The sequence below is a fragment of the Macrobrachium nipponense genome, chromosome 15 (genome assembly GCF_015104395.2).
Source record: "Macrobrachium nipponense isolate FS-2020 chromosome 15, ASM1510439v2, whole genome shotgun sequence".
Classification (NCBI taxonomy): domain Eukaryota; kingdom Metazoa; phylum Arthropoda; class Malacostraca; order Decapoda; family Palaemonidae; genus Macrobrachium; species Macrobrachium nipponense.
The window spans coordinates 59,298,546-59,318,775 of record NC_087208.1 but is presented as its reverse complement, the minus strand read 5'-3'; the positions used below and the strand labels follow the sequence as shown (position 1 = coordinate 59,318,775).

Here is a 20,230-nt window from a genome sequence, read left to right as displayed (position 1 = left end):
GTCCTGGGAGTCCGACAGAGGTTTAGACCTAGAGGCGTTATAGGACCGATCTGACGCCCCCCTCACAACACTAGGGGCAAAATCAACATCACTACACTCACAACACTGATTGGAGAGCGAGCACTTTTTCAAGCTTACTTGATGTAATCCACAATAATAGAAAGGGCATTACTTCTCACAGAACTCCTCTAGGCCCGTAAGCCATACCACAGGGTTATGGCAAAATAAAGTCTACTGGTACTGTGGAGGAAGACCTCCTGATTCTATCACGCTCTAATTGCGTACATACGAATCATACGTCTCTTTCGGAATCAGTCAACATTACACTAATTACATTGATCTCTCAACAAAGAAAACATGTATACTAAACGAGTGTCTACTGAAGGTTTCGGTAGCCTCCCCTTACCCGTTGCAGACAACAAAAATCTGAAACTAGGCTAACTAGATTCAGACAATCATATGCAATGAAAAAATTTTCAATTAATTTATGATAGCGTATGCCTAGCCACAAATCCAAGTCATACTACCTTCACAAAAATAAGTCAGGATACTAAGCGGCTAAATGAACGTTTCAAACAAAATCCTAGGCGGAGGTAGTGGAAACAGGTGTTTTCACTACCGCGACAGAGAAAAATCTGAATAGAAAATGGGAATGATTCCTGATATCCGCCTCCCAGCGGCGGGAATGGGTACTAACCACCTGGCCGCCCACTGCGTTGTGCCGGATTTTGAAATTCTGTCGGACGTCGGAGAATACAGCTATATATATATCTGACAGGTAAGTTTCATGAACAAACTTTATTGTATCATAACAATAACATTTTTAGGCACAGAGGCCTAGACCTGTCTGACAACAAGGATATTCATGACCTTTTGAAGTCTTTCGAGACCTCGAAGGTTCCTCAAATGAGACCTCCATCATGGAATCTGGATGTAGTCCTGAAATTCCTTATGTCGAACACTTTCGAACCGCTTCAGACAGCGTCTCTTCGAAACCTGACAAGGAAGGCTCTTTTCCTAACTTCTCTTGCGACGGCTAAGAGAGTTAGTGAAATTCAAGCGTTTAGCAAGTTAATGGGATTCAAAGGGGACAATGCTGTCTGCGCTCGTTGAACCCATCTTTCTGGCGAAGAATGAAAATCCTTCGAACCCTTGGCCGAAGACTTTCGAGATCAAGGGTATGTCAAGTCTGGTGGGCCAAGAACCAGAGAGAGTCCTTTGCCCGGTAAGGGCTCTCAAGTTCTATGTGCATAGAACTAAAGAGGTAAGAGGTCCCTCAGGTAACCTCTGGTGCTCTGTGAAGAGGCCGAGTTACCTTTATCGAAGAATGCTGTGGCTTTCTTTCTAAGGGACACCATTCGGGAGGCTCATTCATCTTTCCAGAAGACTGATTTGAGCCTCTTCCGAGTAAAAGCGCACGAAGTACGAGCCGTCGCTACCTCTCTTGCCTTCCAAAAGAACATGTCAATCAAGGACATCCTTGATTGCACCTTTTGGAGGAGCAACTCCGTCTTCGCCTCACATTACCTAAGGGATGTGAGAACGATCTATGACGATTGTAATGCACTGGGGCCATACGTTTCTGCGGACACAGTATTGGGGTCCGGAAGTAGCTCTTTCCTATTCCTTAGTTAGGTTTAAGTTAGGTTGTTGTGTTTTAGGTTGTGGTGAGTCTTATGTGAAAATCTCCCATCCTTTAGTTAGTTCTTAAGGGGTTTTTGTGTATAGTTTGGTCAGGTGGTGGTCAGTTGCTTCGTTGCCCTCATTTGTATGGCCTCGATGATCTTGTCACGCTGAGGTCCTCGCACCCGTTGGACAGATCATCCAGAGCGCACCAGCCACTACAGGTCTCCACCTGGCTGGCAACTCTGTGATTAAGCAAAAGCAGCCTTACGTGACAGTAATCACATAGTCTACTTTGCAAACAGGTAAGGAACCAAGATGTATATCATTCTACTTAATTTAAGTTTCCCAAAAAATCTATTCTGTCTTTTCCCACCATCCGAAGGTGTGATTCAGCTATATATATATCTGTCAGTAAGTGGCATGAACAAAATGTTATTGTTATTATACAATTAAGTTTGTTCATACTTACCTGGCAGATATATATAATTAAAGTGCCCGCCCTCCTCCCCCCTCAGGAGACAGAGGCATTATAAAAAAATATGAATAGAAAATGGGAATGGTTCCTGATATCCGCCTCCCAGCGGCGGGAATGGGTACTACCACTGGCCGCCCACTGCGTGTGCCGCGAGTTTTGAAATTTCTGTCGGACGTCAGAAAATACAGCTATATATATATCTGCCAGGTAAGTATGAACAAACTTAATTGTATAATAACAATAACATGTTTTAGGATAGCTTACAGTTAGGGCCTGCATAGGCAATTGTAGAATGGTGCGATTTCCTAGATTGGCCGTAGCCTTGTTTTTATGTAAATAATGATTTACACTTATGTACCCTTTATTATCAATTGGGTAAGTGCTCGACATTTTGTTGATTTGTGTTTATGAAAAATATTTATTTTTAACAATATTTTGTGTTATTTATTTCAATTCTTGAGTGTGCATCTTCAATGTTGGCCTAACCTTAACCCTTAAGAACCTAGCTAAAAAAAACATGGAGCACCCCAGACCAGGGAGACTTCGAGGTCGTCCAATTTAATACAAAAACACATCAATGGAAAGAGGAGATATGCAAATGCACAAAGTGCAAGGAAAACATTTCTAAAAAAATTCTCCCTACCTTCCACGAAAAGTTGGAAATTACTATATACGTACAACCCCTTGTAGGGCTTCTTTTACAAGACGATCATAAAGTTTGCCACTTTATACATAATTTTTCTAATTATTAATTTTATTTTATTTTTTAGAATTATAATTACAGCTCACACAATATCAGTAACTAATTCTGAGTATATTTCTTATAAAATATTTTTACATAAATTTACTGAGATAAAAAATGCAGTAACTTTTTGTATTACACATGTTTTTTCTAATATTTCTTTGCAAAATTACAATTATAACTGATGTATACTATCATGAAAGATAAGAACTAAAACGAACAGCAACCCCTGGGTATATTTATGTGCAAATATATAAAAAGACCTCATGTGGGAGGGAGAGGCAGTACATGCCCCCTTGAAGTCAAGTATACACAACTAAATCATCCTAGAGCCAGTCCAAGAGTTGCCATTAGAAAATTCATGGGCTATTGAAGTAGTAATGAGACCTTTTTCCGATGATTTCTCTGAATCGATGGCATGTAATATTGATACACACCAGGAGGTAATCCGTCCACCACTGTAAACCTGTTATTGTTACTTATATGAGGGTATCCATCCATTAAAGGTTAATGAACCTACATTCTTTAATAGTTTATTTACATCTAAAAAGGTAATTTTTTATTATAATGTATTTTAATAAATCAATTCTGCTGAAAGGCATTAATTTTGCCCATTGTTTTAGGAGTTTACAATAAAGAAAAATGTAAACAGCATCCTTGGATGGTATGATTATTTACTTGTATGCAGAAAATTTAGCCTTTGGTAATCTAATGCACATGCAGCTTGGATATCCATATGCTTCCTTGTAAGGTATGTATTTTTGCCTGATACAGGTCTGTTGAGAACCACAGAACTTTAGTGTATTGTGTGTTTTAAGACAAAACACTATGCAGCACTTATGATACAGGCAGATTACATATAGTATGAGGTAATTGTTACTAATTGGTAGGGTGGTCTGTCTCAGAAATATGATACCAGTTTTGAATAGCTGTTTTGTTTTTTGGTATTTTGCAAATTGGTCTTGACAAGATGAAAATGGCAGAGGTTAACTGAGACTACTGCCATTTACCAGGGAACAAAGGAATTACATAAATTTTTATTTACTTGGACAAAACATCTTAACGTGTCTAGTGTTGATCCTGTTAATAAATCTTTGGTTCTACGAGGGTTTCTTTCATTCTGTATCATTACCTGTCTTGTGATACTTCAACCTTTGACCAACGTAATATTGGATATTTTTACTAGCTTTGTTTTTCACCCAAAATATATATGCTTAAAGCAGTGGTATACAATCAGTCATTTTTGGCTTGCACAGGTAAACTGAGTTAGGTGTTTTAGAATATGCCTGATATTTGATATATTTTTCATAGGAAAGGGAGAAGTAGATTGAAATTGCATGAGATGATGCATCATGACAGAGGGCACAGAATATTATCAGCAGATTGCCCAGTTGCAAAAGGCTTTGAGAGAAAGGTAAGGCATCTCAAATAGTTTTTGGCTCTGTTATTGCAATTTGTTTTTTGCTCAACATAAGTTATGTAAATGTCTGCATGTGAATGATCAGTTTTTATTTTCAGTCTACAGACTATTAGTATCAAGCATAAAACCTTAGGTGGCCTTTGAAATGTATGTCAACTTGAAGAGCAGTACGTAGCTTTATGTTATGTGTAATTAGGTGTCTGGGTTTAAGAAAGTCTTCAAGATAACTGACTTGAATAACTCGTCATGGCTTATCTATCTTTGGAAATTGGAACAGTCTAACATCTTTCATTGCTGTACATAAGTATTTCATTGTTGCATTAGTATTAACTTTGCCTCACAATAGAATTTTCTAAACAATTTTTTTCAGTATTAAATTTTTGTGTGACTTGTAAAACTAGTGTACTGTTAAAACTTCAGGTGTTAATTAGCTGAGGAATGGTCTTTTATGAAAGACTTTGGTTTGTATACCTAAGAAAACTGCAAATTACCTTAAAAAGTGTGATTTTTTTGACATTGAGAAGTCAGTTGGGGTAGAGTCTGTGATGGGGTCTGACATTCCTCAGAAAGCAGCTGGATTAAACTTTGCTTTTTGAAACGGGACTCATGGGATATGACTTTTGATATTGCATATTCATGGCAGACTGACATTTGTTTGCAAAGTCAGTGATATTCAATATTTGCAATATCAAATGGCTTTGGTTTCATTGTAAGGTATAATTTCACCAGGTCTGGTGGTTTTTTCCTTTTATTTGGGTAGATTTCTTATGAGTTCTTCCTAGTTTCTTCATTCATATGGACTTTCAGCCTAATTGCCATCTGACTCGGGTGTTCATCTGCCCTCCTCTAGTGTCTTTCTACTGGCCAACATCCTGTCACTTCTGCAATGTATACCAATTACATAAGTGATTAATCCACTTTTTTTCTTATCAAGTGCCCAGATCATCATAATCTTTTCCAGCCTGTCATCTCATGACAGCTTCTTATGTGCTGTACAAGCTTTGCGGTGCATTCTAACACCAGTTGTCAGCATTTTCTAATCACACCCCATCAGGATGTCCTCCATTTTGTATGTGAGTGTTTGTGTGTCTTCACTGTGTAGAGAAACACAGATGTTATACAAGTTTTTTAAGGTTTTTTCTTTTTTGGAGATATACTCTCATTAGCTAGTATGTATGTACAATATTGTAGTCAATTACATAGTCTTTTCCCACTTTGCCAGTACCACAGTCTCTTCTATGCTTTCTTTCTGGTCCCCCCACTTATGCTTCTGGTTTCATGAATTATCAGTCCTCTCTTTTTCATTCTGCTCTTCTGTCTCCTAAACAGTGTCCTCTTACTTGGTTTTTTGCGTTAATGCCTTTTCATCTTCAGACACGAGATCTTGAGGACCTTCCATTTTACTCTTCTTTGTAGCTTCTTTCTATTACAGTATTGAGTTCTGGCCAACAACAAGGTGTAGTATGAAAAAATGTGCAGACTGTAATGTATTCTCTTGGATTGGGAACTTACTGATAAGTCTGCAAAAATGATAACATTTTCTTGAGGTAGTTTAGATGCTAAACAGACCAGTATTTCATATAGACAATTGGAATTTTTTATTAGTTACTTTAAATGATCTCACTAGCAATGACATAACAGATTACGTATATAGTTAGAACTGTTGTATTTTCATCAGTATACCACGTAAAGAATCCATATTGTATAATACTAGTACTTTGAGGCATACGTACTAATATTGTTACTCTTTAGGCATAAAAATTGACTAGTACATATACAGTACCAGTCTGTTTCCCTTTTCCTGTGTTTAGCAACCATTTCTGTTTTGTTAGAGTAAAATAATTAGGGTTAGGGGAAAAATCCCCAATGTTTCTTTAAGTGTTAGATTATTATGTGTATGTTAGTATATCATGATGAGTTTGTTCATGAATCTTACCTGCCAGATATATATATAGCTGTATTCTCCGAAGTCGACAGAATTTCAAAAACTCCGGCACGCAGTGGTCGGCCAGGGTTGGTAGTACCCATTCCCGCCGCTGGGAGGCGGGCGTAAGGAACCATTCCCACCATTTTCTGTCAGATATTTTCTGTCGCCGGTGCAGTCAACAAGTGTTTTCTGCAACCTCGTCATTGGATTTTGGAACTCTTTTGGTCACTTGAGTATCCCGATTGATTTTTGGTTATTTGATTAGGATCGGTGGTTAGGCATACGCTAATTGTGGATTGTTTTTTATTTTGGCTTGATTTTTCCTTAAACTTACGATGTCTTGGATCTAGTTCGACTAGGCCAGAGTATGTTGTGTGGAAGAATGCAAGGTTAGGCTACTGAAAAACTTCGGTAGACCCTCATACAGTGTGCGCGAATTGTAGGAAACATGTTTGTATGTTTGATGAGCGCTGCAACGAGTGTGAAAAATATGTCTGATTCTGCGTGGAAGGCTTATGAATCAAGGGTACTAAGTAAACTAGAACGTGATAGTGTAAGGTCTTCCTCCAGGCGTGTAACACAAGTTACCCGTCCAGTAGAATTTATCCCTCCAAAGACCTGTGATGCCTTCGGGCCCTACAATAGTGTCTTTGGAGGATAATACCCTATCTGTGATTCTTAAATCTTTGCGTAGCCTGGAATCATGTTTGCATTGGAAAGTTATAGTAGTGTAGTGAAGTATAGTGATAATGCCATGAGTGTTCATTCTATCGCGTAAGCGTATAATTTCTCATTGACAAAACACTACCGCGTGATGGCTCTCCCTACCTCGGTGAGGCAGAATGTAGTAGGGAGGTAGCTGTCCAAGTGTCTAAAATACTCTACGTTTGTTCATAAAACTTACCAGTCAGATATATGTATATATATATCTGCCGGGTAAAGGTGAACAAGCGATGTTGTATTATAGTAATATTATTTTTGCCCTTACGTCATATTACTATCAAACGGTTGTATGGTTCAAGTTATATACTCATACCATAGTTACTCCTACGGAGGACAACCGATAGTACGATTATTCTTATTACATTTAATCGGTTTCTCCCTGCAAACTATTCAGGGGTTGCCGGTTTCCCTATTTTTAAACATTTAAGGTAATGTTATGACAATACCAAGTTAGCCTTTATATTTAGCAAATTCAGTTTCGCTTAAATATACCAGTTTGTTGGATTTTGGTTTCTGCTCTATAATGATAGTAAACCTATTCATTCGTAGAATGGTGTAGGTGGCAACTCAGGCAGAGCAGTGCGAGAACGACGAACATTCTCCGAGTCTGCTGTCACTAATGCGTAATGCCAGTGCTCAGTTCTATCTGATTGTCTGCCATGCGCAGTAGGTTACGTCTCTCTCTCCTGCGGGATTGACGGACTAACCGTATTTCTACCCTACAATCACGGCCTTAGCCTCGGGTTGAGGGGGAAATTAATAGCATACATGGCTGAAACATCTTCACTTTGCGAGAATTTTTTCAAAAAAAATATAAATAAAATAAATATATATATGTGTATGTAGTATGTGTATATATATGTGTATATATGTATAAATATATGATAGATATATATGTGTAAATGTATATGTGTGTGTATGTATATATATATATATATGTTATTGACCTTTTTCGGTTCTGTTTACCGCATGGTAACAGAATTCTGTCCGAGTCTACAGCGGCATAGCACACATGATTTCCCTCGAAACAAGAATGATGTGCAAGAGATGTAGTCAATTAGCTCGCCGAGACGTCCCTTGCTCGATTATGAAGGGGACTCCTTCCGCTGCCAAATACGGGACAGCGCCGAGCGCGAACGCTCGGCAGGACGCTTGGATGGACGCACAACGTAATGCTTCTTCAGACATTCGCCGAGAATCAGAGAATAGTAATGGATCTCAGGAAGGAGACTTTTAGGAAGAAACAAATGAACAATCTTCTACAGTGTCTTCAAATTACTCCTGTTTAAGTGAAACGCAGCCTTATTAGGGAAGGAAACATGCTCGGTGAGGGAAGGAATGAATTGCAGGGGACCATTTCCTCGCTGGAGAAGTTTGTTTTCCCTGAATAGACTGAAATTCACACCTCTCCAGTTTTTCTGCAGAAAAACTGGAATAGCATAGATCATCTAGAAATGATTCTGAACATCTCTCATAGTCAAGATTCGTCTATAGGTGATGTCATGGCTCATAATCTCATAGAATTTGAATCTTGAAAAGATTACTTTAGTCTTCAGAGGACGTCCCCTTCCCCGCGCAGGAGTTGGAACTCTCGGAGGGTCTCGCTCCCTCTGAGGAGAACGAAGACGCTATAGGTCGCACAGGCGCCCGTCGTCTTTGGTTCCTCGGAGGGGACGCTTCTCGTCCGTTAGCTCCTTCTGCTTTGCAGTCGTCTCCTGGCAATTGGAAGACTTTCCGCAGTAAAAGAGAGCTAAGATGTTAGATGTATGTCTAAGGGAGGGGGACGCTTCACGTCCTCTCTCTTTTCTACTGTGTTGCGATCTTCACCGGAGAGGACGTCTTCCGATGAGTATGCTTTTGAGCGCTTCGGTCGCTCCTAAGATATATCCTTGGCAGTCCATGTGAGAAGGAGGAGGGCTTCCCCCTCGCCCATCGTCTTCTCAAAGGATCAGCCTTTTGCCTGAGAAGGAATGTTCTCCATCGAAAAGGATGATTGTGTCTTTGCAACAACAACTTGTTTTGTTGATTGCAGTGAGAAAGGCAAAGCCACATCGCGAGAGGAAGGATGATAGGCTGCCAATCAAGAGTACAGGCAGTCCCTTCTTCTCCTCGTTCCGCTCTTTCGCCAGTTGCCTTGCTCTCTATAGATTTCATGCAGCTCTCCAGAGGTTGTCTAGAGAGCACGGTTACCATCTTCCGAACGTGTGTCAGTTGAGAAGAAGAAGAGGTCTTGGTTCGATGGGCTTCGAGCCTCTTTGAAGAATAGTTCAGCCTGCGGCCCTCAGTCTCCTACTTCGCAATTGTTATCTTCGAAGGACGACTGGCTCATTCATGCCTCCACTCAAACGCGGGTGTCTGAAGGATTTTCAAACATCTTAATCGTTGGTGAAGTCCCTGGAACTACTGGTGAATTTCGAAAAAGTCACATCTGATCCCAACCCAATCCATCGTGTATCTGGGGATTCAGATGGATTCAGTGGCTTTTCGAGCTTTTCCGTCCCAGGGACGTCAGCAGCAAGGCTTAGACAAAGTTAGCCTTCCTAAGGAAAGATTCGGGCTCGGTGAGGGAATGGATGAGTCTAACTGGGGACCATTTCCTCGCTGGAGAAGTTTGTTTCCTTGGGGAGACTGCACCTCAGACCGTTACAATTTTTTCTCAAGTACAATTGGAAAGAAAACAATAATCTACACATGATCTTGGAAATTTCAGGAGAGGTAAAACATCACTTGAAATGTTGGCTAGATCCAGTGTAGCTGTCGGGGAGGGGCGTGTTCTCTCAAGCTTCAGAGCCCCGACCTAGTGTTGTTCTCCCGACGCGTCCACCACGGGATGGGGAGCATCATTAGGGGGAAACAAGTGGCAGGCACCTGAGGGGAACAGGTGTTCCTGGCACATAAACCTAAAGGAAATGGCAGCCATCGTTTTAGCTCTCCACTTTTTCCAAGAAAAAGTCTCTCGTCGAATAGTCCAAGTCAACTCAGACAACACCACAGCTCTGGCGTACTTGAAGAAGTAGGGAGGCAACAGTCTCAGTCCCTTTTTGCTCTGGCAAAGGAGATCTTGCTGTGGGCGGGAAGGGCACTGGACGTCATGATCCTTACGAAATTTGTAGCATGAGTAGAGAATGTCTGGGCAGATCTCCTCAGCAGACGAGGTCAACTTCTGCCAACCGAGTAGACTCTGCATCAGAAGGTATGCCAAGAGCTGTGGGGGTTATGGGGACGTCCGCTCGTGGATATCTTTGCGACGTCCAGAACGAAGAGGCTTCCACTGTACTGCTCCCCAGTACTCGACCCAGCTGCAGTGACGATAGACACACTTCTCTGGGACTCGGACGGGGATGGACCTGTACGCCTTTCCCCGTTCAAGATCTTAGGGGAAGTCATGAGAAAGTTTGCGGTGTCGGAAGGGACGAGAATGACTTTGTTCGCCCGTTCTGGCCTGCGAGAGAGTGGTTCACAGAGGTCATGGCCTTTACAGTAGACTTCCCGAGGACGCTTCCAGTAAGGACAGATCTACTCAGACAGCCCCACTTCGAGAGGTACCACAGAAGCCTCTTCGCTCTGAGTCTGACTGCATTCAGACTATCCAAAAGTTGGCCAGAGCGAGAGGCTTTTATACGTCAATGGCGAAAGCTATCGCCAGTGCAAGAAGAGCATTTTCCAACGCAGTGTACAATCGAAGTGGATAGTCTTCAGGAGTTGGTGCAAGAAGAACGGCATTTTCCTCCACCACGACCTGTGAGCCAGATTGCTGACTTCCTTTTCTGAGAAGGGATCTAAAACTTGCATCTCTACAATCAAGGGTTATAAGAGTGCTTTTAGTTGTCTTTAGGCACAGAGGCCTGGACTTGGCGGACAACAGAGACCTTCACGATCTCTTTGAGAACTTTCGAAACGATGAAGGTTCAACAACCCAAGTTGCCGTCTTGGAACTTGGATGTAGTTCTGAAGTTCCTCATGTCCAGTCCATTCGAACCTATGCATGAAGTGCGAGCTTTTATGAATTCTTCTTGGTTCCATAACAATATGTCATAAAGGACATATGAGCTGTCACTTACGGGAGATGCAATTCTGTGTTGACCTCCCGTTACACGAAGGATGTCAATTCAACCTTTCTATTGGTTGTTCGTGTCTGCGGATACGTTGCTGGGATAGGGAGCCGACACTGATCCTTAACTAGTGAGTTAATTTTTAGTTTAACTCTTTTTAAAATTAAGCGCTAACCCTCGTGTTAGGATCAGGTGATCGGGATCGGTGTTGTGCTCCTTAATTATGCTAATAGGCATAGGTATATGGTCATATGAGTGGATTAGCACCCCCCATTGACAAATGCCAGTTAGGCTTTGCCGAGTAAGTGGATAAGGACCCCATCGGCAAACCCACAAGAACTCTTACCCATAGGTCACATCCTCGCTGAGGCTCTTGAGACGAAGCAGACTCCTAAGCAATAGCTAGGAAGTCAACCCTCCGTCTGAAAAGATAGGAACCAAGGTTTATAAGAGGTACTTCTGATAACTTGTGGTGTTTGGTCAGGAAGCCAAGGTTACCAGTGTCAAAGAATGCTTTGGCTTTTTTTCTTTGAGGGGCACATCAAAGAAGTGCATTCATCCTATCAAGACAGTGATATGAAAGTGTTGAAGGTGAATGCGCATGAACTGAGGGCATTTCTACGTCGGTAGCCTTCCAAAAGAACATGGCACTCAATGACATCTTGAATGCCACATTTTGGCGTAGTAATTCAGTGTTTGCCTCTCACTACCTTCGGGAGGTGAGGATTACATACGAGAACTGCTACTCTTTGGGCCCATATGTCGCAGCAGACAATATATTGGGGACAGAGAGTAGCACTCTTCCTATCTTTAGAAAATAATATGTTTAGTTTGGGACTTTTTAATTTTATTTCTTTTTATTTTTTATTTTTATTATGTTTATGTAGGTGTTTAGTTTTTTGTGGTCTTGGGTAGGCCGCCTTAGGCGACCTTCCCTCCATTAGCCTTGGTTTTACGAAGTTTAACCAGATAGGCTAGGTCAGGTACGGTAATGTTTTTGCTTCGCCCTCATAGTAGGGTAAAATGTTTTTGTCACAGTGTGGTCACGCCCTCATTGACAAATCATCTGGAGCGCACCAGCTACATAGGTCACGTCCTTGCTGCACCTCCAGTGAAGCATTAACAGCATTCGGTGTCTATACAAACACCTATATGATCTGTCACATTGTGGTCACGCTCCCCGTGACAGTTCATTAGAGCGCACCAGCTACACAGGTCACGTCCTGCTGGCAACTCTAGAATGCAGTACCGAAATTGGAGGTCTATAATATAGGATCTAGTTGCATTGTGGTCACGCCCCGTTGACAGATCCTCTAGAACTCAACAGCTTCACAGGTCACTACCTAGCTGGAGTCTCTAGTAAAGCAGAAGCAGACTTGGGTGACGGTACTCACGAAGTCAGCTATGCTAACAGTTAAGGAACCAAAATATCAATCAATATATATGAAATTGTTTCCCAAAATCGAATCTGTCTCCCCCTTCCTCCAAAGGTGGGATTCAGCTTATATATATATCTCGGCAGGTAAGATTCATGAACAAAATGATATTGTTATGATACAATAAAGTTTGTTCATACTTACCTGGCAGATATATATAATCAAAGTGCCCACCCACCTCCCCTCAGGAGACAGTGGCACTAGAAAAAATCTGACAGAAAATGGGAATGGTTCCTTACGCCCGCCTCCCAGCGGCGGGAATGGGTACTACCACCTGGCCGACCACTGCGTGTGCCGGGAGTTTTGAAATTCTGTCGGACTTCGGAGAATACAGCTATATATATATCTGGCCAGGTAAGTATGAACAAACTTTATTGTATCATAACAATATCATATTTCTATCTTTCAGAGAACTTCATCGTCTTGAGCTTGAGAGAGAACATTAGCCAGGCTTCAGCGCCGTGAAAAGAGGTATGTTGATGGATCATTGGGTTTTTCAATTCTTAATAATATTAGTATTACTTTAATGAGGCAATATATCTGGATAACTATTGTAAGGATGAATGATACTTTAAATAATATAAAAAGTTTCTCTTAAATTTATGAGCATCAGCATCAGTTGTACTGCCAGAAAAGTCATTCCATAGTTTTGGAAATATAAGTTTGTTCATGAAACTTACCTGACAGATATATATATAGCTGTATTTTCTCGAAGTCGACAGAATTTAAAAATTCGCGGCACACGCAGTGGGCGGCCAGGTGGTAGTACCCATTCCCGCCGCTGGGAGGCGGATATCAGGAACTATTCCCATTTTCTATTCATATTTTTTTCTGTCGCCGGTCGGTAAAACACAGCTGTTTACAGACCTCCGCCTAGGATTTTGAAAAAAACTTCATTACGCCACTTAAGTATCCCTAATTATTTCTTTCGATTATTAACTTGGATTTGTGGCTAGGCATACGCTATCGTAAATTTTTTTCATTGCATTTGATGTCTGAAGCTAGTTAGCCTAGTTTCCAGACTTTGTTGTCTGCACGGTATTAAGGTGAGGCTACCGGAAACTTTCGGTAGACACTCGCTTAGTATATATGACGTTTACATGTTTTCTTTGCATAAGGTAATTAGTGTAATGTGTGACTGATTACGGGAAGAAGGAGGATTCATTTACGCATTTTAGAGCGTATTAGAATCAGGAGTTTTCCTCCACAGTAAACAGAAGTTAGAAATAATGAACCTTCTAACCTCCTGTAGATTTATTTTGCCTAACCCTGTGGTAGGCTTACGGGCCTAGAAGAAGTGTCTGCTAGAGGACATCAAGTAATCTTAGGACTAAAGTGCTCGCTCTCCAATCAGTGTTGTGAAGTGTAGTGCCCCTTGTGTTGTGGAGGGGGCGTCAATAGATCGGCCCCATAATTGCCTATGGCCTGGGGGGGACCTTCTGTCGGACTCCCATGACTCCAGGGAGAGGGCATGTCGAAAGCCGCAAGAGGGTTACGGGGGCTCCCCACCGATCTGGCGTCCCTTCGGCAGAACCTGTTGACGCTTCCCAGGCTGCTAAAGATCGTGCACGTGCACGAATCTTGAAGGATTGCTTCTCGTCCTCGAGGCGTCCTCCCACACAGGGTTGGAGTTCTCGGAAGGACTCGCGCCCCCTAAAGAAGCTTGAGAGAAGAGGACGCTTCACGTCCTCTCTCTCGTCACGAGAGGATGAAAGAGTAAAGAGACCACATTTTCCCTTTTAGAAGAATGCACTGGCTCTTTTCTAAGGGACAATTTAAGGAGGCTCATTCATCTTGCCAGAAGAGTTGATTTGAGCCTCCTGCGAGTGAAACGCTCCATGTATATATCATTTATACATTATTAAGGAGGCTCATTCATCTTGCCAGAAGAGTGATTTGAGCCTCTGCGAGTGACCACTCATGTATACATCATTTATACATTATTAAGGAGGCTCATTCATCTTGCCAGAAGAGTGATTTGAGCCTACCTGCGAGTGAACGCTCATGTATATGAACGCTCATGTATATATCACTTATACATTATTAAGGAGGTTCATTCATCTTGCCAGAAGAGTGATTTGAGCCTCTGCGAGTGAAACGCTCATGAAGTTAGAGCCTGTTTCAACCTCGCTAGATTCCAAAAGAATTTGGTTAATCAAGGACATATTCGCTCCTCTCATCATGGCGCTCCGTATACGTTATGTAACGTTCGCTTTACTTCGAAAAAGCAAGCTGATAAGTTTGACGGCCGGCAAGCTGCTTTGCACAGTCAAACAACTTATGTCTCTGGTCGGCATAAGAAGGGCAATTTAGACGTGAGGAAGCTTTTGGAGGTGCTCGACGTCTTATAAGTAGAGACATTCTCCAGGACGCTCGGCAAGCACCTTGCGGAAGACGAAAGCCATACGTCTTCCTTTAGTGTTCACACTCTTCAGGACATCGTGCGGCTCTCCATGGAGACTCGCATGAGGACGTCCCTTAAAAATATCAATGTCATACGCAAAACGCGGTTCGTCATAACATTGAGATGTTGGCAAGGTCGCCTCGCCAGGACGCCTCTTGGCGGGCCTTGCATGCATCAAGGCGCTCAACGAGTTCCTCTCTGAAACGTCGTTCAGAAGACTTGGTGTTCTCTGCTCAGACACGCTCGTAGCTAAGCAGGACGTTTTTGAGGACGCTCAGCAGGACGCTTTCAGGATGCTAAGCAGGACGCTTTTGAGGGACGCTCAGCAGGACGCTTTCCAGCACGCTTTTGAGGACGCCTCAGCAGGACGCTTTTTTGTGGACATTCGCCAGGACGCTTCGGTGGAAGCTCGGCAGGACGCTTTGCGAGAGAAAAAGACTTGTTGAAGGCGTCTTATTTGCTGTTGAGGACATTTCTTTACAGAAATTTTTAAAAAGGATTCGGAGTTAGCGGAGAGACATACCCGAATTTTTTTGTTTTTCTTCGATCTCTCTTTTCCTCTTCATCGATTTCTTTGAGAATCGGGAAGATTATATACTTGGATTCCTGGGTGACTTTCGGTCATGTTAAAGGGTTTCCCCTATTAGCAAGGTGCTAATAGTTTTGTCAAGTCAGGACGTTTTTCCCCATTGTCATTTAAGTGGGGGACCCCTCATAAATGGGGTAGTTCTCATTGACATAGATTTTAACGTTTTTATCGTTTAAGCGGATAAACTCATTTACAAATTCTTTGCGAAGAGCTCTCATTCATTTCAGAGGCTCATCCGGGGTTAAGAGAAAGACTTGTAGGACTATCCAGGAAGTCTTTTGTCCAATATCATAAGAACATTGAACGGTCTTTTTCGATCCTCGGTTCTCTCTTGATGATCTCTATTCGAATATTACTCCCTTTCTTGGAAAAGAGTCTTGGCAAAGAGTCAAGGAGTTCTTTTAAAAGTCTCGTTCATTAGAACGTGGACAGTCGTTTTCCTTCTTCTCTCTTCCTCGTCGAGGAAAGATGTAGTAGAGAATTCGATGTTCAAATTACTACAATACTTACGTAGTTTATCTTTGTGTCATTTTGCTAACGCATGGGTCAAGTCATATACGCATATCGTATTTACCTCTGCGGATAGAAGCCGAAAGAACTGTGTTCTAATGTATTTATTTGACACTCCCTTCAACCTTCCAAGAGTTTTCGGAAGTAAGAACAACTCTTCAGGTATGTTACGACAACACCAACTCAGCTTCTGTATTTAGCGAATTCCTTTGTTTCGTTTAAATAGGCCTGCTTGAGAGTTTCCTTTTGCTCGATAATAAATCATACCTATTCCTTCGTAAAGGGAGTAGCTGGCAACTCAGGCAGATAGTATTCTGTTCACCATTGAAGCTTTCTTGAGGAAGACTTCTCCTTCACTCTTTTTGATAGAGGATCGAAGGTTGGTCGATCTCCAATCCTTATTTTGTTTTCTTGAAGGAAAGAATTTAGGATGGAGATCGTTGTCAGAATACATAAATAAATACTATCGTATATTAACCTCGCGACATGATTCTACTAAGCAGTTGAATTGTCCGAGGGGAGGCGCAATATCCTAGTTATTCTACGGATTGCGACTTAGACGAGAAGTATTCTAATTGAACTGCAACACCAACTCAGCTTCTGTATTTAGCGAATTTGTTTCGTTTAAATATGTCCTGCTGAGAGTTCCCTTTTGCTCGATAATTTCATACCTATCCCTTCGTAAAAGGAGTAGCTGGCAACTCAGGCACATAGTGCGAGGACGATGATCCAAGGTGCTGTTACGTGGATTCTACGCAGTACCGGCTAGCTCGGTGTCATGCGCGGTTGGTTGGGGTCGTCTCTCTCCCTTGCGGGAATGGCTTAATAAACCGTCTCTCTGCCCTACAATCATGGATTTTGAGGCCTCGGGTTGAGGAAAATTTTAGAATATCTTGAATGATCATACCTGCCGTTTACTTAGAAAATTTCAACAAGATATCTCTTATACTTGTTAGGTGCGGGTTTGGGGTACCGCACGGTAACATTCTGTACGAATCTACCGCGGCATAGCACTATAATAATGCTCTCCTGCTTATGCAAAGCGCAGCCTTATTTAGGGAAGGAAGCAGGCTGAGTGAGGGAATGGATGAGTTTGCTGGGGACCATTTCCTCGCTGGAGAAAGCTTGTTTCCCTGAATAAACAGCAATTCAGACCTCTACAAATTTTCCTCACAAAGAAATTGGAATAACATCAAAGATCTTGTAATTCTAATTTTCTCTCAACGGCTTGAGGGTCACCTCAGGTGATAGCGAGAGGGTGCCAGACATCCGAACAGAGAAACAGATGTTCTGGCACATTGTCTGAAAGAATTGGAAGCCAAATGGTCGGCTCTCCAGTTCCTCGAAGGGTGAGGTTGGATCGAGTGGCCCAAATCATCTCGGATAATTTCTCAGCTCTCTCATAGCTCGAGAAGAGAGAATTGGTTATGGGCCTTGGGCACGGAACGTAACGATCCTCAAGAGGTTCGTTAAATAGTGCACGTCCGTGGGGGTCTTCTCGATCGAAGGCAACAACTACTGACGTTCTGAGTAATCCTCACTTAGAAGTATGTCGAAAGTGAGGAGAGACTGAGGGCGTCCTTTCGTTAAGTTTTTCGTAATATTGAAGACGAAGGAGCTTCCTATTAAGTGTTCCCTTATTCATGATCCTAGAGGATTAGCTTTAGTCGCCACATGTTGGCCTCTAAGAGGTTGGATTCACAGAGGTCAGGTAATCAGAGAATTGTCCAAAGACCCTTCCGAGAGAATCGGTGTAATCTAACATCGTCACTTAGTGAAGTATCTAATATCTCTCCTCTCTCAGTCTGAAGGCGTTCAGACTATCGAGAAGCGATAAGATCTTCAAGATTAATGGCAGTCTCTTGGCCAAGGCAAAGCAGTGCTGCCTATTTTCAGTTTTCAATCGGAGGGGCCGTTTCTGGAGATAGTGAAGGGAAATGACTGTTCCTCCACCTCGACCTCTGCGTGAATTTCGTTATGGTTTCTATCTTTCCGTATGAAGTATGAGATAAGATAGAAGTCCTAACTATTGTAGAATATGCAAATATGTTGTTGACGGCCTCTAGGCTCAGAGATTCGGTTACGTCAAACAACAAAGCTTCACGATCTTGAGGTCTGTGGAGATCTTGAAATTCTCTGGATCAAAGGTTCCGGCATGGAACTTAGACGTAGTCTGAGTTTCTGATGCCAAAAGCATTTCGAAACCATATTTCCTTTTCTGCGAACTTAATACACGTGACCAGAAAGGCAATATTCTAACCGCTCTAGCCACGGCAAGGAGGGTTAGTGAGTTTTAGCCATTCATCAGAGGTTTTGGCTTTTAAAGACATAATGCGGTCTGTCCTCTAAGCCTTCCGTTCTTGATAAGAACGAAAACCTGTCTAAACCCTTGACCCGAAGGGCTTGGAGACCAAGGGTATGGCACAAATTATTGGGCAACAGGGCATTAGAGAGTCCTGTGCCCTGTAGGGTCTCTCAAGTTTTATCTTGATAAAACTATAGAAAGTCAAGGTCAACGGACAATCTGCGGTGTTCCGTAAAAAGACCAAAACTGGTTCATGCCAAGAACACCCTGGCATTATAGCCAAGGAGTCTTTTTAAAGAGGTCTCATCATTATGTGGTGCATAAGATTTGAGAATTTTTTCTTAATATCAATGCTTCAAAGAGGTGAGGGGGGCGCGCCTCGGAAGCATTCAAAAAACAGAGCATGACACTCAGTAAACATCCTGCCAGGTGTCACGCTTTTAGCGAAGCAACTCTGGGTTCGCTTCACACTCCCGACAATCTGCGGTGTTCGTTAAAAAGACCAGACTGGTCATGTCCAAGAACACCCTGGCATTATAGCCAAGGAGTTCTTTAAGAGGTCTCATTCATTATGTTTGCATAAAGATTTGAGATTTTTTCTTAATATGAATGCTCAAGAGGTGAGGGCGCGGCCTCGGAAGCATTTCAACAGAGCATGACACTCAGTAACATCCTGAGTGCCACGCTTTAGCGAAGCACTCTGTGTTCGCTTCACACTCCCGACGGGATGTGAAGACGACAATTTCAGATCCGTAAGTCGCTAGGACCATACATATCCGTAGATATATTATTGGGTGCAGGAAGCAACACGAATCCTATCCTATAGAAAAGGGATAGGTGTGCTTTTAACTTTGAAGGGTTGGTCGCTTGAGGCGCGTTCCTTTTCTTTAGCCTAGAAGTTATGGAACTAACTTTGATAGGTTAGGTCAGGTGGTGGTTTTAGCTTCGGTGCCCTCAGAAGTATGGTCATATGGTCTAGTCACATTGTGGTCACGCCCCCTGTGACAGATCATCTAGAGCGCACCAGCATTACAGGTCTCTACCTCGCTGGCAACTCTAGTAACGCAGAAGCAGACTTTGGTGACAGTAATCACGAAGTCGGCTATGCTAACAGGTCAGGAACCAAGATGTATATCATCTACTTAATTTAGTTTCCCAAAAATCCTATTCTGTCTCTTCCCCCACCATCCGAAGGTGGGGGATTCAGCTATATAATATATGTCAGGTAAGTTTCATGAACAAAATGTTATTGTTATAATACAATTAAGTTTGTTCATACTTACCTGGCAGATATATATAATTAAAGTGCCCACCCACCTCCCCTCAGGAGACAGTGGCACTGATAAAATATGAATAGAAAATGGGAATAGTTCCTGATATCCGCCTCAGCGGCGGGGGGAATGGGTACTACCACCTGGCCGCCCACTGCGTGTGCCGCGAATTTTTAAATTCTGTCGGACTTCAGAAAATACAGCTATATATATATCTGCCAGGTAAGTTATGAACAAACTTAATTGTATTAACAATAACATATTTAAGTTACGGGAAAGTGCAAAATTCCAAATCTTATTTACCATTACTCTACTCGGAAAAAGCAGCTACTTTGAGCAATCTCATAAAAATCAACCAGGATACCCTCCTTGTTAATTATTTCACAGCTGGTCCAACTCTTGTTCTGATGGACTGCTACATATGAAAGACTATGGCTTGTTAATCTAGGAAAATGCAAATTCCACTTTCAAAATTTTCTATATGTATTTAGATATATGATATTCAGTTGGTACATTTGGTCCTATTCATTTTTATTTACGAGGTTTAAGCCCTCCTAATGGGAATAGTAAAGTGACCTTTTCATAAGTATTATGTTTGCAATTATTTTCTTCTATCTTATAGGCATGAGCAGTTGAGATCCAAGATTAAAGCTTTACATCAGGAATTAATACAAGAAGAAATTGAGTCAACCCAAAGGGTAACCCTTCTGTTGTCTCAGGTAGACTCTGTACGAAGGGAGTATGAATTCG

The 20,230-nt window shown here is 42.0% G+C and overlaps 1 protein-coding gene and 1 long non-coding RNA gene across 2 annotated transcripts in view; one reads left to right on the top strand and one right to left on the bottom strand.

The window, feature by feature from the left end:
• Positions 1-20,230, bottom strand: part of LOC135194991 (dedicator of cytokinesis protein 4-like) — a 180,019-nt gene that overhangs the window by 44,392 nt on the left and 115,397 nt on the right. The gene's annotated exons all lie outside the window — the stretch shown is intronic.
• Positions 4,058-20,228, top strand: LOC135194990 (uncharacterized). Its single transcript, XR_010310044.1, has 3 exons — positions 4,058-4,257; positions 12,811-12,872; positions 20,103-20,228. It is a non-coding gene; the product is annotated as an uncharacterized LOC135194990 (long non-coding RNA).